This window comes from Cyanistes caeruleus, chromosome 1, assembly GCF_971803275.1.
Source record: "Cyanistes caeruleus chromosome 1, bCyaCae1.hap1.1, whole genome shotgun sequence".
Taxonomy (NCBI): Eukaryota; Metazoa; Chordata; class Aves; order Passeriformes; family Paridae; genus Cyanistes; species Cyanistes caeruleus.
Window position 1 is genome coordinate 40,710,212 of NC_141701.1, and position 19,976 is coordinate 40,730,187.

The 19,976-nt window shown below is 37.6% G+C and overlaps 1 long non-coding RNA gene across 1 annotated transcript; it reads left to right on the forward strand.

Moving 5' to 3' along the window:
• The first annotated feature begins 8,563 nt into the window (after positions 1 to 8,563).
• On the forward strand, positions 8,564 to 13,545 carry LOC111924864 (uncharacterized). Its single transcript, XR_002861868.2, has 2 exons — positions 8,564 to 8,761; positions 8,934 to 13,545. It is a non-coding gene; the product is annotated as an uncharacterized LOC111924864 (long non-coding RNA).
• Positions 13,546 to 19,976: the final 6,431 nt, after the last annotated feature.

The following is a 19,976-nucleotide window of genomic DNA, read 5'->3' on the forward strand; positions in this document are numbered from 1 at the left end:
TAGAGCAAGCAGAACTTTTTGTCCTAGAAAATTTCCTATTCTTGACCCTACAGAAATGGCATGTAACTAGTTTTCCTAGGGCAGCAATGTTAGTCCCAGGAGGAAACCTTTGCTGGACTGTGCGCACTATGTGAGTGCAATACAAAAGCTGTCTTCTGACCCTAAGCTTCTATGTGCAAATCTGCATGGAAAATCCCTTTCCAAGCCTGTGAAAGAAGCAGACACAAGCCAAGCTCATATACTTTGTTAAAAGTTGCAGTATCTATGCAAAAAAATTGTTTCCAGGGGGAAAGGAAGAGAAGAGAAGAGAAGAGAAGAGAAGAGAAGAGAAGAGAAGAGAAGAGAAGAGAAGAGAAGAGAAGAGAAGAGAAGAGAAGAGAAGAGAAGAGAAGAGAAGAGAAGAGAAGAGAAGAGAAGAGAAGAGAAGAGAAGAGAAGAGAAGAGAAGAGAAGAGAAGAGAAGAGAAGAGAAGAGAAGAGAAGAGAAGAGAAGAGGATTCCCAGCTCTAATTCCTATGCATAAAAGCATTTCCATTTGCTTCATAGGGATGACTTGTGGGTAAGATCCACTCACACAATTAACAGTGTTGCAGAGCTGAGTCTTAAATCAATGCTTTTTCTTTCCCAACAGCCAGACACCCTGAGGAGTGAGTAAACAGAGCCTGAGGAAAAATTGATAGGATAGATTTCTACACTAGAAACAAATGCTTTAATTTGTGTTTGTAGCAGAAATGTGCTGTCTAATGCAAAGCAGTTTTGTTCATTAATGCTATATTTTCTTGCCAGCACCCTCCAACAAATAAAGACCAAGTTTCCCTTTAATTTTGAAATGCTTCCAGTCTACAGTTATTTTTTTTTTTTTCTTTTTTTTCCTAATAATTGTTAGTACTGGAATATATTGCTAAAATTAAAGCAAGGTAAATTCTATGAACCAGGTGTTTATGTAGTTTTAGTGTTATGCTTTTAACTTTCTGGCCCTAATATATGAAGAACAGAATGTACTGCAGTATGTTTTGGGAACATTATTTTTTTTAATGCTTTTTTTCCATAACATTTTTATGTGTTCTATTTTTCTCCTCTGAGCTTTATGGACAATATCACATTCTTCTCTTAGATTTTTTTTCCCCACAAAGGATTGTTGAGACTGTGCTGGGTTTCCTTTCAAGAGAGTAGATAAATCACAGGAGTCAGTGGTCCGAGGTAAAACATACTGTGTCTGTTTGAATTCTTGTTGAATCCTTGTACTGAGATCAGACTGAGGAGTTGGAAAGCTTGTGTCGATAGCCAATGAAATTAAAGTTGAGGAGGAAAGCTGAAGAACAGTGGGAAACTATGGAAATCTCTGTGTGTTGGATGACTCCAATCCTGAAGGACAGTGTCTCACCAATAGTGATCTTTTGTACCTGGGGACCATAACCTGCTACAGTGGAGCTGGAGCCCCGAAACCCTGGATCACTACAGAGTACCCAGGTAGCTCCAGGGTACTCAGGTAGCTGCTGCCACTGGAAGGATTGCTTTTCCTCTACTCAAAGTAGGAGCCATTGCTAGGAAGTTGTGATCAGTATTCATTCCTGGTGTTTCAGAGTTGGAGCTAAGGTGTGGTTATGTAACATAAATGACAACTTTTTTTTTTCCTTTTTCTTTCTCAAGGTAACATTAACACAAGTCTGGATCTAAGTAACATCAGGACAGCTTGAATTTTAACCTGAGCTGGTAAGTGGGACCTTGAGGCCATGATCTAAAGCACTCTGATGAACAGAGTGCCTGGATCCTCTCCCTGAGATGAAATGTTCCTTAAACACTTACAGATGTCTTGGTTGCAGAGGTAGACTTGCTGCCTAAGGAAACAGAGGAAAGTAATCACTCCCTACTAGCTCATACTGAAAAAACATTAATCAGACAAATGTTGCAGCTCAGCAGGAGCACAGCATAGATGCTTGAATTAACTTCTAATAAGCAAGGGAGCAGCTGAGCTTATTAGCTTATGCACATCACCTTTAAAACATAGCCTTATAGTTTTTGGAATGTATGACTGGCTACCTCTGTGAGGCTGAATTGCATGCTCTGCATGTATTATCATTCAGCATATGCTCAGTGATTTTTGAACTTTTTCTCTCTATGTGGAATAAAATCCTTAGGGAAATCAGATATCTTCATTTATCCTGTCCCACTGTCCAGATGAGTCACCAAAACAGTTTGAAACAAAAAATTTGGCATGAGGACAGTTGTGCATGTGCAAGGAGCTTAGAGTAGGTTTTAGGAAGATAAATGCTATTTTGCTCTCTTATGCCCACAGGAGAGATATTTATTTTGTCTCATGGCAGAGCATACAGGGAGATGAAAAATTAATGCATGTAGGCTGACTGCTAGTGTCACTTTTAAAAAAATTAGATTGTTCCTGTTGTGAAATAGGTCTGCTAGTCTTGTCTACCAATCCCAGATTCCCAAAGGAAATTTGAATAGGAATTTTGACTAGCAAATGGTTAGGAGAACCTGGTGAACACAGCGTGGTAGTTTTCCCCCAGTGTAACAACCAAGTACTATAGAGATTCTTCAGAAAATGGAGTTCTTGCTGAAGAGTTAAAACAGGTTTAGAGCTGAAGATTTAAATGATTTGTCTCATCTTGTGAAATTTAGGTCACCGTGTGTGTCTTAAGAACCTATTTTCTAAGCAGCTGATTTTTCAGCATTGTTTTGCTCAGGTGCAGAACTGGTGGAGTGCAATTTTAGGAGACACCAGACTGTCTTGGCAGAGGTGAAGGATTCCATCCTAAAAGGTGCTCCTGCAGCTGCGTGGTGCAGGCAGCTGCACACTGTCAGGCCCAGATGCTCACTGGGGACTTTGGGCAGCAGGGTTACTACACCCCTCCTTGAGGTCATCGGGTACATGATCAAGATTTCTAAAGAAGTTGTTCTCCACACGCACCAGGGAGCATTGTCTGAGGTTCCCTTCCAATTTCAGTTTAACTTATTTCTCCTCTAAGAAGCATTCTGTCCTTGTGACCGAGCATGTTCACAAACACGGTCTGTTGGCAATGTTTGTTCACTGTTATACTCTTATTTATGTACTCAGTTTTGCCCACAGGTTGAAAATGCTCAGCTATACTCCACAGAATGTCTCAAAGGCCATTGAGGAAATAATCAAGGAGACAAAGCCTTCATGTTCTGTCCACTCAGTCCATGCAGCAGCTCAGTGGCAATTGAAATGCCACTTGAAATATAGATTTAAATTTTGTACAGGAACTACTAAAGCTCTCTCATTCCCAGCAATTTGAGAAGTTCAACACAGCAGGCTCCAACCTCTATTACTGCTTCAAACTGCTGTTTTCTCTCTTTACTGCTAGCACGAGGCTTCAGAAGAGACACCAATAAAGACTATAGAGAATTGAATGTTATAAAACCTATGGAGACTCATTAGCATTTGTTGACTTTTTGCCCTGTTTCACAGTGAATGACTCTATATTATTCAGCTCATCTAAGTACAATGAAGGAAGGAGCTCAGCTATTCTTTTTCTATTTCATTTTCTGTCCTTGGCTTTCTTCCCATATGTTAAATGAATAAAGACAGGAAAAATGTCAGTGATGACATGATCAGTTCCATTATTAACCTTTCCATAAACAGTCATGACTCCCATGCAGTCTCCCTTTATATTCACAAAGTACCTTGCTAACAAGCTTGGCAAAAAAGACTTGTGCAAACAAAAATGAGAAATCAATTATCTTAAAACATTTTCCTGAGATGTTTCAATGATTCAAAGCTGTATATTGTTGGGGAGGGTTCCTGCACAGTTAGGACACACATAAATATATAATGTCTCTTTGTTGGAACTGTAAACAGACAAGGATGGCTCTGAAGCCCTCTAATCTTGTACATGCTATTTTTGAGTTGTGTGAGTCCTTAAATTCAAAGATAAATCCTGATGAGCTGTGGATCAGAGAGCTGTCTGCAGCCACCACCTGCCTCTCTGTCAAGGACAGCCCAGTGCCTCCCTTAATGAAATTTCCCTCTGTAGTTTGTGCTTCTTCCATTTGCTTAAGGGAAAGTAGTGACCACTGTTGAGGTTAAGTAAATCTAATGAGGGTTTTTGTTGCAGTCACTTAAATACCCTTTTGGGTTTTGGTTTTGTTGCTTTTTTTCCAGTACACTATAAATCCAAGAGGTTTCCAGATCTGTTTCCACTGAATAATCATTAGTTATATTAAAGACCCCATAAAATTTAGGGTTCTAAGCTTCTGTTGCTAACCAAGAGATTTCTCCATTGCAGCTGTGTGTCTGCAAATAAAATAGCAAGTCTGATTCCCTAACATTAACCACCCCCCCCCCATAATTCCCACCCAAACAAAAAACAACAAAAAAATCCAAAACAACAAAATCAAACCCTCAAAACCCAGACTGGCTATTTAATTATTTAATCCTGCTTATTCAGAGGCCTGAGCTTTGCTCCAGGTCTTTCTTTTCAAGTATAATATAAGCTTCTGATAATGTGTATGCTGGCAATCCAAGTTTTAAATTTTGTATACTGTTGTCTTTTCTGCACATTTTAGATTCACATAAGCATCTTCATGAGGCTTTTCTTATCTAAGCTACCATTCTTCCCAGTATATTATATAAACATAGCAGTTTCAACCCATGGCAGACAACAGTGGCATTTCAGATCCTAATGCCAGATCTCAGGAAGCTGTGGGCTCTGTAAAGTGATGTTGCTCAATCTGAGACCTACACTGCCAAGTCCCCTTACCAGGGAGTTCAGGAATTATCCTAGGCAAGGTGAACAATGACTGCTGGGGATCCCTACAGTCAGGCCAGAGTTGTGTGGTTTGAACGACAGCAAATGTGTCCGGGGAACTAACTGGAGCTATACTGAGCAGAGGTTTAATTCCCTCTTCTTTTCATGGAGTGGTGTGTGGGGAGGCGTGGAGACTCTCCTAGCCATACTTTTCAGTTTTTCTTGCTTCTTTGTGTACTGACCACAAAACATCTGTAGGATGTACATTTGAGACGACAGAACTTACTACACAGACTACTGGAGTTATATGAGGATAAAATAGAGCTTAGAAAGCAATTGCTGTTTGCAGTTTGAGTTTGTTGGTTAGAAAATATGTCTAAGGGGTTTTCTCTGATCCCTGCTGCTTCAGTGCTCAAGAGTGAGCAGTCTCCTTCCCAGGAATCTTTTGGCTACGATCTTGCTGCTCCCTGCAGAGCAAGATTTTCTGTTAGCTGAGAAGTTTCTTTCACTGATGACAAAAATGTTACTTTCTTAAGTCACAGAATTGAAAACTTGTTTCTTTTCCTTGACAGGGTCAAAAGTGTTCAGAAAGCTAGAAGATTTTTTTGTTTTTCTCTCTAGATTGCTGTTGAAGGGTGTGTGTTCCTCTGTGGGGTGGTTTTGAGCTCAAGTCTTCAAACCTGTGTGAAATTTTTCAGCAGTAATATTTCTGTGACTGCTCTCTTCCAAGTGGGACTGTCAGAAATAAACAAGAAGTTGTCAAAGTGACAAAACTCTTAGGCCATTTTCTGTCTTTCAGGTATGCCCTGTACCTTGTGTTTACGCCCTGGCTCTGGCCAGGACAATTTCTGCAGTAGCCAGGAGGGGAAGCTGCTGAAACCCAGAGTCTTTTCTATACCACCCCACTTCACGTTATGGGGGCAGGTGGAAGGGGTCTCTCCCAGGCTGGGGGGAGCATGATGACAGTGGGCTCAGGCTCCACCATCACCATTTGCATGTGAATTGCTTGCCTCCTATCTTTATTCATAAAAAATACCTTTTTTATTAATATTGCTGCTGTTACTGTTTGTTTTTTCCTCTCGTTGTTCCCAGTAAATTTTTTGTGTCTCAGCCCATGATCTTCAGCTTTTCTGCCTCCAATTCTCCTCTCCATCCAGCTGCAGGAAAGAGGGAGAGTGAGGGAGGAGTGAGAGAGTGGTGCATGGTTTGGACTGGTTTCTGTTGGAACACTACATGGGAGCACCATTCCTAAACCACAAGAATCTATCAGTAGCCATGCAAGTTTAGCAAAGGTTCTCAGTTTAGAGTATAATATTTATTTCTGTTTTATTTTGTCTTCCAATGCTGCAATCCAAACTTTTGCAAAGTGGTACAAAAAACACCTTTCTGGCAGGAAATGCATGTGAATTAACCAGTTGACCTAAAGTGATTATGTGTTGAACAAATGTAATTTTCTTCTTCCCAGAGCCAAGTATGTCACCTGTGATGTGTCTAATTGCTCTGAAGTCCAGGTTTTTTACCCTTTGACAGGGCGACTACAACTGACAATTTCATGAGCTAAGCCAAATGTATACACATAGTAATGTCTATATATATATATATATATGTATATGTATATATAGCATATAGCATATATATTGTATATATATATTGTACACATAATAAACATATATTGTATATACCAGTTTAGAGAAAAACACTTTCCTAGGAATTAAAGACATAACAAAATATTTCTCCAAAAGCAGGGAAGTATTCCTGGAAGAGTCAGTTGAGATAATCTATTTCCATTTTAGAACATTATTTTGTTTATTTTTTTTTTTTCTCTGATTCAAGTGTGTCAGTTCATGGCTTATCTGCTACAGAAGGGTAAAAGTAGTTAATGATTTCTTGTGACCCATTTAAAAATTACACTACCTGAATCAGTTCTGATTCCCAACTCTGTCTTACTAATGGACTTGCTAACCTTAGGCACCAAAAAATTAGATTAACTTGTATGATTTAAATTAGATTCAAATTATCTGACTGTTGATGAACACATTTCAGATGACTTTACAGGTTTTCCAATTTTTGAGATTACCATATATCTATGTAAGGGTATATCTAAATTATGTTCTCAGTTTTTAATTTATAATCAAGAAAGTATTTTAGGTGCCACTAAAAAAATAGTAATTTGCATGTTTATGAATGTGGTCAAGTAATAGGGAATATAAGAAAATCACCATCACCATTATCATCTCAGGCACCTTCGTATTTCTGGGACAAATAAATGATGTTGTAGCTGCTATAAGCCTTGAGCAAGAAAACTCCAAGATAAGATTTCTAACTTGTATTTTGCTTATTTAAATGGTGAGTGCAACTGTATCTGCTGCATGCCTGGTCCATTGCAGGTATGACAGCTGCAAAAATACTTCCTATTAAGTCAAAACTTAGAATCATATCTTGCCAAAGCCCTGGTCAAGCTTCTTTCTTTTTATCTTTACTTGAAAATAATCACAATGCAAAGTAGTTTGAAAATGAGCCTACAATACAAGCTCCATTTAAAAAATTATGTTAATTCTTCTAATGGTATTATTTTACTCTTCTTTGCTGATATATCTTTCAACTTCTAATTATCACTTTTGGGTTTTGTTTCTTACTTTAGGATCTGTTGATCTAGGAAAAGAATTCTTAATAGAAAATTAAGCTTGTGTGTATGTTTTTCACTGGATCAAAAGTAGATATCAAGGTTTGGGGCCTTTTTTTTGCTGTAGTTTTGGAGATTTTTGTGGAAACCAAACTTCTGAAGATAACTCAAAGTAACAGATTCATTAGAGTGATAGAACAGTGCTTTTCAATTTAACTTGGTCAATATTTTTTTAATATGAATGAAAAGCTGGAGTAAATTTATGGGGTATAGAAATTTATTTTCTCTGCTCCTATGGTTACTTTTCTTTCATTGGTTGGTTGGTTGGTTGATTGGTTGAATTGTTTGGGTTGTTCATTGACCACCAAAATGTTCATGGTCTCTTCAGTATACCTCTTGATTTATTTGGATATCAAGTCTCCTTAGTCTTTTTTAAAAATTAAATTATGAGACCTGGACATGAAAAATCTACTGAGACTGTCATTTTTTACCACCAGCTGTGAGTTGTATTTCTTTAAAATATGCCTTCTCCTTCTTGTTTCAGGTAATGAATCAGGATATTAAATTAAGTGCTACTTGAAGGATGAAGATACTACTGAAACTTGTAATAAATTTACACAGTCACCATGGTGAGAATACTTGGGAAATTTAGAGCTGATCTTGTATTCCTGTTATCTTCACGGATAATTCCCATATTCCTCTATTCAAGCAGAGCAAGCAGAAGACTCTTCTCTAAAGGTACACTTATGTATGCGTGACTGAATACTTCCAGGAGCACAGAAACACTTGCTTGTCAGCTTTTTTGCATTGACACACAAGTGTTGAGACGGTAGGAAACGGCAGTGCTTTTTATCAGGACAGCACAGGTGGATGGCCTTTGTTCACAATTAACAGAGGGCTGTTAGGTGATGCGTTTTTCCTTAGTGTCTCCAAAATACATTGTTATTTTGGGTTCTGAAAGCAAGCTAATGGCATAAGCCCTGAGCTTTGGCCAGGCTAATGTATTCTGTGTATAGCTAGAGCTGTTACAGCAAAAATATTTCCCTCACATCCATCCAGTATTTGTTTTCTTTCCTTACTTAACCTTTCTTCTCAGAGCACAGCTCACCCTGAGTTTTATATTGCTACTGCCTGCTTTATTCCTCAGCTGTTTTCTTCCCTCCATTTCTGTTTGTCTCCTAAGGAAATGACAAACCAGAAACAGCTGAGTGGTCAAGTGTATCAGAAATAAAGCAAGCCGATGCATGTGGCATGGTTCAGTGGATGGAGCACTTCATTCTGAATCTGAAAAAGTTCTCTCTCTGCCACTCGTATTTTTTTTTCTTTTCTCAGTGCTGAACAATATATTTCATCTTAATTTAGGCAGCAATGAGACAGGCTATGTGCCTTTTATTGAGAACTTTGAAATTCAGGTTTGTAACATGCTTTTTGGTATACAAGTACCTTTTACTAATTGTGGGAAGAGAACTGACTAGGTCTGTTTATGCATGGCTGGCATAAAGTGAAAAGAACAGCTAACAAAGCAGTCTATTTTTCTGGAATCACTTCCCTAAGGAATATATTCTTTTCTTTGATCTGTAATAGTTGGTGTGTCATCTTCTTCAGATCATCTCCCCGAGAACATCTTAAATTACATGATAACTGAGGATGGAGGTCATGGAGAGTGCAGAACCTTACATCTGCTGCAGAAGTGCTGTGTTATTCATGCCCTGTTTCCTGCTGTCAGAAGAGCAATCCCATGAGACAAATGTTCTCTACAGGACAGCACTACAAAACAATGCCAGCACTGGAGCACAACTGATGCCTGTCCTGCTGCAGCTGTAGGCTTCTCACCAACTTTAGGCAATATTCTGTTTCACAGGTGCTGGGCAGAGTGATGCAGCCACATCCAAGTGATCCTACATGAAGCCAGTGGGGGGTCTGGATGGGCTTATCCAGCCTGGTCTAGTGCAGCATCTGCTGTGCCTGACCTGAGCTGGATTGTGCTCTGGTACTGCCTGGCCCAGCAGTTGCATGAAGAGAAATTCAATGAGGCTCTGAAGTGATCTGCAGGCAGCCAGCCCAGCAGGGCTTGATGATTGCAGAAGTTTGAGGATGGCAAGATCTCACTGACATGATGCTCCTCCTGATCTGGTGAATCCAGCAGGACTGGAGCAACTGAGCCTGCTTTGGTTTGCAATGAGGGCTGTGGCAATGAAGTAGATTTATAAGAAACTGTCAGCCATAGGTCATTTAAGCTGTCACCACATTAGTTCTGACACTGACGGTGCCAACACAACCTAAGTTTGGGGTTTTTTTTAATTTTTTATTGAGTAGATTCTTGGCTTGGGAAAGATAAAGCAAGCAACAGATAAGGTTTTGTGCAGGGGCTATTTTTCTTCCCTTTCCTTAACCAAAAAACTCCAAACCAAACCATGTCTCTCCAGAAATCCAAGATAAAATCTGCTTAGGCAAAAAGATATTATGCTGATAAAGCAGAGTGCTTGAAAGAAAGGTGTATTCATTATCTTTAGAACAGATGGGGATCAGCAGGAAAGTTTTAATGGACTACAAAACCTGTAAAGTTTTTTGAATTCGTGATTATACCGTCTTGTAAAACTCGTAATTGCCTCAAAGAGTAATGAGTGGGCCTAAAACACATTCACATCAGTAGAAATGTGCACGGAATTTAATACACCCTGAGTCAGAATTAACTTGGATATGTTGAATTTTAATGTTAAACGATCCTTCTCATAAAACATTTCAAAAGCAGAAAGCTGAATTCTGAAGAGAAAAAGGCATAGAAACAAAGCAGGTCTCTGGTAGCTATTAATTTGTGAGACAGCACTTAGAGAATACTTCCTTGTAGACTCACGTTGAAAACAAAGTGAAAAAAATGGACTCGAAGTTGCAGGGCTGCAATGTAATGTGTGCAATGATTCATGTGTATTGTTATGAAGGTGTTGGAATAAAATAAAGGAACTGAATGTTCTCATTGGAATTCCCTTGATAGATTAGGAGGCAAATAGTTGTCTAAGTAAAGGATGGTATCAGAAAAGAAATGCAATAAATCATCAGATCTTTTCAACAGAGCCATCATTTCATCTTGCGGATAATTCGGGACAGAAAAAGTGAGGTCATACATTAGAGACACGTTTTTCATTCTCCCTTTGTTCTAAAGGAGATATCAGCAGGTATAAAATCCAGACTAGTTCTCAATTCTCTTTGTTCTATCTCTAGATGGCTATGAGAAAGCATTTCTCTTATGAAGGATTTTTTCTTTGTTGTATGGGACTACCTGGCTTGGGACTTTTGGCACCATTTGCAGATTTTCATGAAAAGGGTTGTAAGACTAATTAGAAATTTCTCCTCTTGTCTGAGCAAAGGCAGCAACTGGCGGTAGTTGTGCTCAGAGAAGCTGAGAAGGATGTAGACCTAAAGCTGCTAGTGGTACAGTGTGAGATGTGGCCACCTGCACACCAGTAAGAAGTAAATGAATTTTCCTTGTGGGAAACTAGACCATTAGCTTTCAGGAGATGCTTTGCTCATTCTTTTAGTTTGTGTTGCCCTCTTCCAGGGCTCTTGAGTGATCTTTCTATGGCTGTCTGAAGTTGGTGTTCCTGGCCATGTTCTAGGTTGGGAAAGTACAAACATACACTGACCCTCTTTCTGTTCCCTGTTGGCCATTAATCAATAAATCATCAAAAACATTCTGATATGTCCAGATGACTGTGTATCTAAAGAAAACCCAGGGAATTTTCCCATGGAGAGGATGATAACTTACCATAACTTAGCCTTAGCATAATCATTTCTATCTGAACACTCCAGGTGTATTTTTTGACTGTTTGATTTTTATAAAGACGAAAATATATTCAACTGTTCAAGACAACTTCCATGAACTTGATGATATTAATATAGGACCACTTCCCAAGGAAACCTGTTTCAGTGCCCAACCACCATCTGGGTGAAGAACCTCTTCTTAATATCTAACCTAAACCTCCTCTGACATTTTAATGCCTTGGTTTTAATTAACATAATTGCATGTAAATTATGTATTTTTGAAGGTCAGCTTGTTGAGAGACTGGTTTCACAATTCTCTTCACTGGTATCTCATAGAATCATAAAAACATTCAGCTTGAAAAAGATTTTTAAGGTTATTGAGTCCAACCATGAACAAAGCACCATTGTGTTCACCACTAAACCATATCCCCAGGTGCCACATCCACATCCAGCAATGTCCCCACTTTTAAAGCTTACAAAGCTAATATTTATTTTGTTAATTCTGTGCATCTTGCATTGCAGTGAAACACAAAACTGGTCTTTATAAAAAATAAAAATAATGACTAATCTCCTTTAGAATACATGTAAAGCAATTTTCAAATTTCTTAGAGAAGCAGATAACTGCAATTCCATAGGATACCATGTAAATAGATAGAAAAAAACAGGTCCTTGAAGACCAACTTATATGCAGAAAGAATAGAAAAGAGCTGCTCAAAGATCAGTAGGAGGAGAAATTATGTAAGGTTCCTAAAGTAAAAATTAATGCCTCTTCTAAAAAAAAATCTTTTAGCTATAATATATAAAGATAGCTGGCAAATTGCATTATAAGGAAAAGGTTTGGCTTTTGAGAGGCTCCTCTCATCAAGAGTTCTTGAATTAGCTTTGGGTATTACACCAAAAAGCCTTACAACAGGTATAGAATGAGTTAACACCACAGTTCCTTTGAGTAAATATAAAGTTCTTCTTTTTTAAACAGGAAATTCTACAGCTTCTGAATGTCCTTGGCCTCCAGCAGTGTTTCCTTCCTATTGCTTTTTTCATTACTACCAAGGATAACAACTCTTCTAGCAGTCTTACAGCTTAGACTGCCTCTTTTTTAAATTCCACTTTAGCTCCAAGAGTTTAGATCAAGCTAGGAATTTTGTATTAATCTTATACTCATTACAGGACAAGCAAAACTATTAATGTTGACTTTTTTCTGTAGGTGTTTGTTCTATGTGTGCAATTCAAGTAGCAGTATCAGGAGTCTTTTCCTCCTGGAAGAGTGGAGATCTGCTGAACAGGATGTCGAGAGAATAGAGCTTTGTCGAGCTCACTGGGGACCCTGTGTGCCATGTGTATGTCACAAGATGCATGTGAAGAGCAGTGACCCAGAATCATGTTTCTTCTCTCTTGCCTTTGGGAAAAAAATAAAAACAAACACCTTGATGTGCCTGTTAGGTCAATTTTATTTTCTGCAGGGATTCAGCCTGCAGCATGTGAGCTAAAGCATGAGCTAAAGCATTTGAAAAAACACAGTTCAATGAACTTCAAACAGTCTATTGAAATCTAAATTTACTAAGTGGATTAGATAGAAGAGGAGAGACATAAAATGCAGCCCATTGAAGAGAAAAGGATCCTCTCTTTTCCACAAGTTTCATCATTATATCTTCAAGATTATATTAATATGAGCCAGCAGGAGTGTTGCTAGGATCCCAAGATGCGGCTGTCAAGTAACATCTGCCAAAAAGGGGCTTGCTTCATTACTTTCAAACCTTTCCATTGCTCATTAGGTCTCACCAGATGGGGATTCTGTATTTTGAAGTCAGTCACCCTGTATGAAGTAGTTTATTCATGACACTGATGAACAATTATCTACCTGTACAGTTGGGACTTCTAGGCTGTTTATTTCAACTGTGTCAGTACAGAGCACAACTTTAGCATCTGATGATAAAAAAATTGACATACAGAGGGTCAGTTTGACTGAATGGGTGCATGAATGAGATCGAAATTTTCCTATAATAATTCTTATAATAATTTCCCAGTAACAGAATCCATTGTAATAACCCCTTGTAGGTTTTGCTACATGATTTTATTTATTTTACTCTTCAAGTACAGAAAAATAATAAGCTCAAAAATGGTGTTCCAACCTATCCAGTAGAAGATGAACTGCTGTGCATAATAACTGTTGTATTTCTGTTGGTTGATAAATGTTTAATGGTTTGTTAGGAAACTAATTGTCAGTTTAAATCAGGAGAGTGACAATAATAACTCATTTAAATATTCACATTGTGACCTGCAAAGGCAGCTATAAACATAATTCATTCTAATTTCTGTGTATAGTTGATGGGTACAAATATATGGCAATCCCCTTGAAAAAAGTTCTGATCTCTATTGTAATGTTTCATTTGTATTTTCTGTTCTTCACAACTCTTGTTATAAATAGAATCAACCAAAAGATTGTTATGTGCATCATGTGAATAACTTGTGGGGCTTTATATGGATGACTCTATGCAGTATCAGAATTTAAAATTGTTAAAAAACCTTGAATGATAATTTAAGCCATCTTTATTTGCCCACATCTTACAATTAAACCAAACCAGATAGGAAAAACAAGTGTCTTTGCATGTACAAACACATATATGTGTACACAAGAACAGAAAATCCACAGTGGAAATATATTTAAAAAAACAAAATTAAGCCAAGCTAAAATAACTTCCTCTGGTATCAAAAATACTCATATTTCAAGACCAAATGTTGTCTCACTCTCTTCTGAATTCTCAGTGAACTATATTTTCTTTGACTTCAACAGTAAAATGCCTCTAAGGAGATTTTAGAAGATAACCCTGAGGTATCTGAGTCACCATGGACAGCAGGAGGCAAGCAAGGTTTTCACTGAAAATGTAGGCATAACATAATTGTAAACACCATTTTGGAAAATATACTGGTGTACTTAATTAGCTGCAGCAAGACACTGAAATTTTTAAGGTCCTTACTTGCCCACAGTGAAGAAACTGGAGGAGGAGGTCTTTCCAAAAGCCCTCTTATCCCTTCCTGGGATGACTGGCCAGTGGTTTCTTTCAGCAGTACAGGGATTTGCACACTCATTTATGCCCCTTTTCAGGAACTTTTCAATTGACTGCGTAGGGAAAAGAGGGGTAAGGCTTCCCTTGTCTTACAGTATGATGAGAATTGAGGCCAAGGTATGAAAAATTAAAGCTGTCAACTTCCTCCCTTGTTTTCCAAGAAACTTGGAGTACCTACAACAAAGAGCTTGCCCTGCAGTTCTACTCTGAGCAGATGTTGAGTAGAAACTTTTTTTTCCATTTCTTTTTTCTCCCTCTTATATGCTTGCCTAACCAACTCTGATGCCTCTGATATTGGAGAACTAATTTTGTGGTCTGAGGGGGAAAAGAAAAGTCTTTACTTAAAGTTCTGGAATTAAATAGTTCATTACAAATCTTGTAATAAATGTTATTTTTCTTAAGGAACTCTGAGGTCAATCGAGGTTTTCAATTTAAATCATTTGAGGAATCTTTGAGGGAACACATTTTTCCAGCAAAATGTCATTCTTACAGACTAGTATTTCTGTATGGTCAGCTAGTATATTAATTCAAACATACAAGAACCTTAAAAGTATTATTAGAGCAAAGTCTAAATCACTTGAACCTGAACATTTCTCTGAAACATGATGGAAATTCTTCTCGAGTTTAGGTTTTAAGTCTGCGAGAATTTCCCACACATTTTCTGAAGTTCCAAGGTCAATGTAATTCTTAGGATAAAAAGTAAGGGTAGAAAGGATTGTTTGTCATATCACAGAACCACATAATCTGCTAAGTTGGAAGGTACCCACTGGGATCACTGATATACCTTGGCTGAGAGTGCTCTACCTCTTTTGAAAATGAGGTAAAAAGCAGTACCAGCAGGAAAAAAAAAAAAAAAAATCAGTGTAAATCAGCAGCAGAGGAAAAAACACACTGAAGTGGAATGAAAAGAAGATAGTGCAGGGTGACAGATGGCAAGGCTTTCCTTATCTTGCAGTGGAGAAGAGACTCTTGTTTGACAACTCCTAGAGGAACTAGGAGCAAGAACTGTGTGTAATTGCCCCTTACAACTGGCATGTGGACTAAATGACAATTCTTTATGCACTGTGTTAACAAAGTGCAAGAAATGCATCTTTCAATCTTTGTGTATTACTCTCAACTCCTTAGTGGTTTATTCTTGGCAGGTTATAGCCTTGTAATACTTCCAAAGTCATGGAGTGACAACTCTTCAGCCTTAATGGTGAGATCTAGTTACAGATTACTCATACTGCCTCTGGAGGATAGGAGGACTTAATTTCACCACTAGTAGTAACATTTTATAGCTATGCCATTTTAAAGAAAGCAATACAAACCATAAACCAACTTCCACAAGCATCAAAAAGCAGGATGAGTTATTCCAGGCAAGAAGACTGTAGTGGTGTGTTGGTAATATCTGTCATTTTTGTTTCTTCTTCACCAGTATACTTCGTTATTCCATATGCTGAAGGAAGGGAGGTTGGTGGACCTGACTGTAAGGCCACAGTCAAATATAAGAGCTAAATTCAATGTTTATACAGGTCAGAGAAAGGCTGTGATTTTCAGTGGATTCTGATGGTTTCTAACAAATGTGCATATTAGCATCTATTCTAAAAAAACTTTATTGAAATATTATATTCTTGAAAAATATTGAAATAATTTTTTTTAAGTATGTGCTTTTGTGCACATTTGAAAACATCTTGAATAGCAGAGACATCTTGTGCATACTTACATAGAAGTGGAACATCATTCTACACTTAATTTATTTTTGTTGACAAACCTTATCTGAAACACAATACTAATTTGCTAGCTCTCAGGGACTGCTTTATTCAAGTTGGACTGCAGGTTACTGAGTACTGTTAGCTTAAAACATGGTCTTCTCTGGCAAAGGTGAAATAAAAAGTTGTTCTTATATCCCATCTGTGTTCCAAAAGACATTTATAGCAGCAGTGGAAATCTTTTTTTTTTTAAATATTCAGTTGCACATTTTTACTTGATTTTTATAATGAAATTAAGCATGCCTTGATTAAAATGCAGGCTGTGAGCTCTGGCAGTTTTACTAGCAATTTGTGACACTTGCCTTTTTTTCTCCCATGGCTAGACTGTTTCATGTATAATTTACTGTGACAAAACACTGGCCCAACTTATTGTCTATAAATACAGGCCCATTAGAAACATGTCTGAGGTGTAGTTTCTTAATGATTGCATAATGTTCTCTGACCTGCAGTTAATGGAATAGTAAACAACTTTTTGGTTAAAAAGGCAGGGAAGCAGAAACGTTCCTCCATAAAATTAGTTTATTGTAGATGTATGGATATTTCATGACAAAAACAATGATTTTATCTACTTGCAGACAATTAAGAATTCTTCTCATCTCAGTCATAAGAATATGTTTGAAGGTGTTAGGCTCATCTTCTGATGAGCATGATTTGTCTGTGTACACTTGCTGCATAAAAAGAATAAAGGTTGTCACTGCAGTGAACCTCTTTACAAGGACTAAAGTCGTGAATTAGACAGATTTTGATAAATTCAGAGGGTTTCCTTCCCATACACCTACAGCAAATCAGTGAATGGGTCTGATTTGAGCAGCACTGGTGAAAAATCCATAGTTTATTAAAATAACCCAGTATCATTTACTGCTTTTTGCCTTGTCTTAATTACAGACCTGCAGAGCTAAGAAAAAGTGTAAAATGAGCACAATGAAAAGTCAGATGTACTAAAGAGATCACTCTAACTGAGGTAACACTCGAAAGGAAGAAAGCATGGGCTTACTTGCCTTTTAAAAAATATTATAATCATTACAAAAGAAAAGAAAGTCAGAATAACTTTCAAGCATAAATCTCTCATTATCCCTCAAGAATAAATCCCATCAGAAGAATTTTCATCTACTGTCTGTATTTCCATATCCTTTGAAAAACACTTTATCTAGTCTAGACCACAGAATGCTAAGGGTTAGAAGGGATCTTAAAGATCATTTAGACCCAACATCACCTGACAGGAGCAGGGACACATTCCTCTAGACCAGGTGGCTGAAGGCCTTATCCAACCTGGCTTTGAACACTGCCAGGTCTGGGGCATCCACAACCTCCCTGGGTAACTAGTTCCAGTTTCTCATCACCTTCACAGTAAAGAATTTTTTCCTAATATCTAACCTAAACCTGCCTTCTTTCAGTTTATACCCATTACTCCTTGTCCTATTGCCACAGTTCCTGTAGAAGAGTCCCTCTCTGTCCTCTCTGTAAGACCCTTTCAGACACTGGAAAGTTGCTGTGAGGTCTCCACACAACTTTTTCTTCTCTAGGTTGAACAGCCTCAGTTTTCTTAGCCCTTGTAAGAGAGGTGCTCCGGTCCTCAAATCAGCGTTTTGGCCTCCCTATGGAGTTGTTCCAGCAGTTCTATGTCCTTCTTCTGGGGACACCAGAATAGAATGCAACTCTCCAGGTGAGGTCTCAGAAGAGCAGAGTAGAAGGGAAGAATCACCTCCTTCAAGCTGCTTGGCCACGCTCCTTTGGATGTAGCCCAGGATTCCCTTGGCTTTCTGGGCTGTGAGCTCATGCTGCCAGCTCATGCTGAATTTTCCACCAACCATCATCAAAGTCCATCTTTGCAGGGCTGCTCTCAATCACTTCTCTGCCCAGCCTGTAGGTGTGTCTGGGATTGCCACAACCAGGTGTAGGACCTTGCACTTTGCTTTGATGAACTTCATGAGGTTTGCCATGGTCCCTCTGAATGGCATCCTTTCCCTACAGTTTGTGACCTGTTATAACTCTCTGGCTATGTGATAAAAGCAGCAGATGTTTGGGGTTTATTTTGAACTTAAACTGGAGTATTCCTTAAAAATGGTACTATTCCACTCCAGTTGCAGGTCTAAAATTTGTACAACTTCTTGGTAAAGTCATTAAGTCATGCGATACATTTCTCTACACAACCATTTCACTAAAACTGGAATTTTTCTGTTTTCACACCCACTTCATGTTAATGGCACTTAGCTTCATACTTGCATTATAAAGCTTTTGTTTGGAAAAACAAAGTTTTTTCACATATATATATATCAGCCCTGTATTAGAAATGAACAGCAATTCACAAAGGAGATGATTACTAGTTTCTGCGAGGGTGAAACTACACAGCTACTGCATCAGCTTTTAGAAGGGTTGTTATTTACAAACCTTTGCCTTTTGGGCCATCTGTGATGCTTCAAAAAAAGTTCTCCTTTTGTTTTTCAGTGGGATTCAAAGAGCTTGTGATACTTAAATATGTCTAATGTTGCAGTGAAATAGTTTAGTGGGTCGAATAAAGAAGAATCCAAGCAAGATAGGGATCAAATTATGCAGTAAAGGAGGTTATATATTGGTTGCCAAGTTTTAGCAATCTCCCTGTAAGTCTTCAAGAAGCACTTGAAAATATATCTATGTTAGGAAGCCTCAGAAGACAGTTGTTATCAGTGCAATTAACCTCCTCAGCTGACAGCATCACTTTCAGTCTTTAGTGCAGCTAATAAAAGTGAGCTGCAAGGGTTGATTCTGAGCTGAACTCATCTGCTCTCTAGTTCACTATCTGGTTGTTGAAGAAGAAGAGAACTTTTTTTCTCTGTGACAATATAATTTCAAGGTGGAAATAAATCTGTGTATAAATCATAGGTTTTATATAGAAAAGTTTAATAAGCATGATTTTATCATGCCTCTGAAGCTGTACATTAATGTACAAAAATATTAGACTGGACCTGGGGATAATGAATCCTGTTAGATCTCTGTATAACAGACTGCCACAGCACCAATATTCTTGTTCAGAAAAGATTACATTTTTATAAGTGTTCTGACTTCTGAAACAATGTAAGACCCTTTTATTTGGGTAAAAAGAATGTTTTTTTTAACAAAAACAACCCAAATGTATTTTGTCATTTTTATTTATTGTGTGTTAGGAGCGTACCTGTCTTTGAAATATCAAGAAAGAATCAAGATAATCAAGTTTAGTTTGGCAACATTGAATTTTCAAAGGTATTTGGAACTTTTCATGTTCCATTGGGAATAGGCAAAAAAGTACTTTGAGACTTAAAGGAATAAGGAGTTTGGAAGGAGAGTGAAATAGAATTGCACAGAACTTCATGGACACAAATTTCATCTACTACAATTGAAAAAGGACAAATAACTGAACTATGAAATTGGCAGATTCATCAAGTAATATTCCTTTCAAGCTTTAGCAGATTTGCTTTAGTGTCATGAAAAGTAAAATTTTCTTTTGTTGGCAATAAAATCCCCTGGTGCTTGCAAATACAAGTAAGTGCAAAGAATGCACTCCAAGGTGAATTTAATCTATGGTGTGTTTACTTTATTGTTACTGCAATGTCATCAGAGTAGAAAAACAGAATTTTCTTGGCAGTCTAAAAGGTTTAATGGGGAAAAATCAAGAGGATAGGACTAGTTTTGTGTTTTATTGTTTGGGGTTATTTTCATTCCTCTTCTTTCATCAGTTGTGAACTAAGTTTGACTCCAGTAAGATTTCCAGCCAGACCAGGTACTTGGCAGGTATGAATAGAAACATTTACACTTGATTGTGATAGAGGTACTGTTACTGAAAGCCATCTGAATAATTATATACTGAAAAGAAAATCTTCATGAAACATATTTATTCATCAAAAAAGTATGATATACAGCATTAAAATACCATTTAAAATGTATAAATAAAATAGATTTATATAAAATACAGTTACATTGAACTGATTGAAATATTTCCAGACACATTACTTGAGTTTCTATATTAATATTTTTGAAAATATATGTCAATTAACAGATATGATATATAGTTTTTTTGTATGCCATATATGTAAGTTGCA